General features: G+C 34.7%; 1 long non-coding RNA gene across 1 annotated transcript; it reads right to left on the bottom strand.

Annotated features, from left to right (window-relative positions):
- Nucleotides 1–2,091: 2,091 nt before the first annotated feature.
- Nucleotides 2,092–2,757, bottom strand: LOC136368193 (uncharacterized). The gene is made up of 2 exons (XR_010744807.1): nt 2,555–2,757; nt 2,092–2,217 (listed from the first exon to the last, which is right to left on the bottom strand). It is a non-coding gene; the product is annotated as an uncharacterized lncRNA (long non-coding RNA).
- Nucleotides 2,758–4,360: the final 1,603 nt, after the last annotated feature.

Raw genomic sequence — 4,360 nt, 5'->3', positions numbered from 1 at the left:
GATTAGGCAGTAACACATAATTAGACATAGCTATTACCAAGGATATCTAGATTTAGCAGCACCTGAGAGAAATGGGAACTTGTTTGCCCTTCTCATCTAGTATTCTTTAAAATCAAAGATAACTTCTACATGTAAGGCATTGTTGCATTTAACTTAGAGCTGCAGGCTTAGCTAAAAATTGATATGTACTGATGGGAGAAATGATGACTTTACAGTTAAAAACATTTATTCAGAACCAAATCCTGAAAATTTAAATCAGCAATGTTTGTAAACCACTGAACAAAATAAATGTCTAAAGTCAGATTCTGCATACTGAAAATACCAGAGAAACTCAGATTCTGTATTTTGGGTAAGATCCATCTGCAAATGACTATGAAAGTATATATTTCTTCCATGGGTCATTTATGCTGTCTTGACATGAGAAAGGTCATACCCACCACCACTGTCATCATTATAAATACACATTGGAAGACTGACAGCTTCTCCTTAGTACAGCTACTGTGAGGTACTATAGCTACCCTCACTATTCAAGAGTCCTGAGATGTAATTTTCTCCGTGTATATGTCCATGGAGACAGCTCATATATAACACCAGAGAGGTCAAAGCTCTGAAGCATAGAAGGGATGTGGCTGGACATGAGCAAGACAAAATTCTGTTCATAAGAGCCACTAATTACTTCTGTCTCTGCTCCAAAGATTGATTGCTTCTTAACAGTGAAATAACTCTCACAGAAAGGTGAAGTACAAGACTCAGGTGATCACCAGGGATTTTGTGCTCCTGGTAGAGTGAGATTTCAGCACTCAGCTTGCTTTCTTTGAAGTGGAGTCTTAAATTTGAATTTTCCCAGTGAAAAGTTAACCAGGTGGGCCAGGATTTTCTGAACTTGAATGAAACAAAATCTCATTATGTGAACAAGCTACCCAGACTTCTGATCAGAGATGACAAGAGGCTGGCTATAATCTCCTGAGCTATTGCAGTTTACCATTGGCACTTAGTTCACATCTCAATTCATTGGCAATATGCATGTGGATAAAAAGTGAGGAGTATATATTCAAAATGAAAAATCATTTACATTGAATCAAATATAAATGCTAATGCAGCAGTCAAAATTGCAAAACAGACTCAGTCTTGTGTTCCATTTAGTGCTTGCAATTAACTGTAATGATGCTTAATGCAGAAGAAACATATCCAATGTAAAATAAGAATACTTTTTTTATTTTTTGGTTTTTACTCTAGATTTGCAGTGGTGTAGTAGAAATAAGAGGAGAAATAAAAACTAAAGTAAAACAACAAAAACAATTAATAATTATAATAATAATATCAATAATAATAGTAGCTGCTGGTTTACTTAAAAATGCTCTCTTCTGGACTTGTAGATCATTTAATTTCCCCTCCTTTTTATAACCTTATTTTTATAAATAGTATTCTGGAGTCTTCATGTAACATTGACATATTACTTGGACAACAGTTTTCAAAGTCTTACAATTTAATTTAACATTTTTCCCTTACACAGCAAGTGTAGATCACATGAGTTTTAGGACTGTTTTTTCAGTCTTCTCCCTTCAATCTTCTTAACTCTGCAAATAGACAATTCATATTTTAAGTACAAATAGTAAAGTTTGTTCAGGAGTAATTCATATGACTTGGGATGAGAATGTCATGTTTATTGGTGTTATAGGGGATGTGGAACATCATAAATCCTCATGATCTGTACATTCTCTGAAAGTGTTAACAATGGCTGCTCTTAACTCTAACACATGTAGTATTCTAGCACTACATTTGAAGGCTTCAGCTGTTTTTAAGTCAGGTGTCTACCTGAAGATTTAGCTGTACTAATAAGAACTTGGGTTGTCTAGAAATTAGGCAAGAATTCTCAGAGATTTAAGAGATACTAGAATAACTGAACTGTTCAAATGTCCTTGAGGGTAAAGGAGATGAAGGATTCACTTGTGACAGTATCAGGATTTTCTCAGTAAGGTAAGCGCCTGAAGATTTGCAATTTGTCCTGACTCTCCACATGCGAACAGAAACAATGTTTCATCTTTCCTATTACCATTACATGAGATTTAATGCCTGGACTACATGAAATAGTTTTGTTTAAATATGTGCCTCCTGTTTTTCTTTCATTCATCGCTGTCAAGTTCTCTCTGACTGACCTGTCGAGGTTTTGTGCTGGATAAATTACTAATGGTGGGAGGGAGGGAGGGAAAGGAATGACTGCAGAAAGCTTGATTGATTTGACGAGCATGTTAATCTAAGTCAGCACTACTCTGAGCAGGTTTGGTTGTCCAAACATCATAAATACATTTTCCATGGGCTATCATTTCATAATACTTGGTTATTCATTTAGCATATTTCAGTGAACACTCTGCCTGAAGCCAGATTGCTCTGCGGGCTAAGAAAAGGACACCCTCACACTCAAACAGTGCCCCACAAATTTTGTAGATATAAATTCCTGCAACACTTTGCTCTGGAAACTCACCTGTGAAGTCCAGGAAAGCTACCAAGGATAATACAATCACAGTGGCAGCAAAGCAAGTAATCACATAGCTACCTTCTAAAAACAACCATGCACATAAAATAATCTCATCTTTTTGTTAGGAAAATGATCAATTTTCAGCTACAGATCTTAATCCAATTTAAAATATACAGTAGAAAATACCTGGATATATACACATGTGAAAGCGCAGGTCAGAAATAATGTATTTACTGAAAAATTGCTGGTAGACAGAGAAAAAACGGGTGCTCTGGTCTAATGATCTAGCTATAATAACTCACATAAACTACTGAATCTTAAGCAGCTGAAAGAACTGATAATTTGTAATAAGCATTTGAGCAAATCATGACAAAGCAGAGTTCTTAAATTTGTTTGCAATCTCTTTGCATTAATTGATATGTGCAAATTAATAATTATTTTATGCCTATTGTCTGGATCAGGACAATGCAGATGTGGAAGAACTGCATGGAAGAATTAGACATGTCACAAACCTGGAAAAAATAAAGTAGTGAGTACTTGAGAAAATAAGAGGTCAACACAGTAATCATCAATATTCAAGGAATGATACAAAGATGGAGGAAATATCTCTCCTCCCTCATCACCAAAAATTGAGAAGAGCCTTGGAAATACATCAGCATTTGGACATTTTCATCAGTGAACATTTTTAAAAATAGAAAAGAACTACTGGAATTTTTTAGGACATGTAGGAACAAATATTTAAGATACTAATTTCACAAATTTTCATCCCACCATGTTTTCTATGTAAATCTTGGCTGATGGTAAAATTTTCCTCCATGAAACTTTTCTAGCACAAGAAGTAAATGTGAAGTAATTGCTGTGAGGTACTTTGTGTGCTGGGAATTATTCTACAAAGTTGTTTTTGGTTTTTTTTTTCTGACTTCCTGTTTTCTGGTCCTGGCTTCTACTACTTTTTGAGCTCAAGAATAGATGAGGAGCAATGAGTGGTCACAGAAGCAATTTCTGTCAGGAGGAAAATCTGTCTTCTGTTTACTTGCATCAGACTTTTATTTCTCTTTTAACATTAGAGACCTAAACAGCGTACAGAAAAATGTCTCTAAAAATCATCTAATTTTGAAGTGTATCTTCTTGGCCAAACGCTTTTACTCCACTGGCACGCACCTGCCAGACACTGTCTGCAGGAGAATTGGAATCATATTAGTAGTGGATACAGCTCTAAATTCCTTCTGAAAGATGAAGGTGCAGAGCTTTGGTAATTTTTGTTTTATTTACTCTTGGTACTGTGACAGCATAACAAGAACTGAGAAAGTAGTAAAACTGTAAGACTTTTTCAGATGAAAACCTGATCCATTGCCCCACCATGTTGTAACAGATTTAAACAGATTTAAAGAAGTAATGCATGTGGAATAAAGATGATGGAAGCATAAAAGCAACCTTTTGAAAAAAAAAAAAAAAAAAAGCCTCTGTGAAAAGCATTGCAATGATGTTTCATCATTTTTTGAGAGAAATTGTTTGGGTGGTGTTTTCCATATAGAGAAATGGGGAGATTAAAGATTTAACTTAATCCTTTCAGATGACAATTCACTTGTCATTTCCTATTAAAAATCACTGGATTCTGTTTTCCTGCTTGAGTTTGTAGAAGGTTTTAATATTCAAAGCTATGATTGTTCTTGAGACTTAAGTTTTTCTGTCCAGCAGGGTTTAGGATTTTCTCAAGACACATTCTATTGAATAACTTTTTCTTTTCATGTTAGAAATAAAATAGAAGTGAAAAACTTGAATTAAGTGAATCGCTTATGTCTTTTGTACATATAAATCCGTGAGGGTGTTAGGTTTGTTTCCACACTTTTTTTAAAAAGGTTTTTTCCTCAAATACTTGTTGTT

The sequence above is a fragment of the Sylvia atricapilla genome, chromosome 1, assembly GCF_009819655.1.
Source record: "Sylvia atricapilla isolate bSylAtr1 chromosome 1, bSylAtr1.pri, whole genome shotgun sequence".
Lineage (NCBI taxonomy): Eukaryota > Metazoa > Chordata > Aves > Passeriformes > Sylviidae > Sylvia > Sylvia atricapilla.
This window is presented reverse-complemented; position numbering and strand designations above follow the sequence as displayed.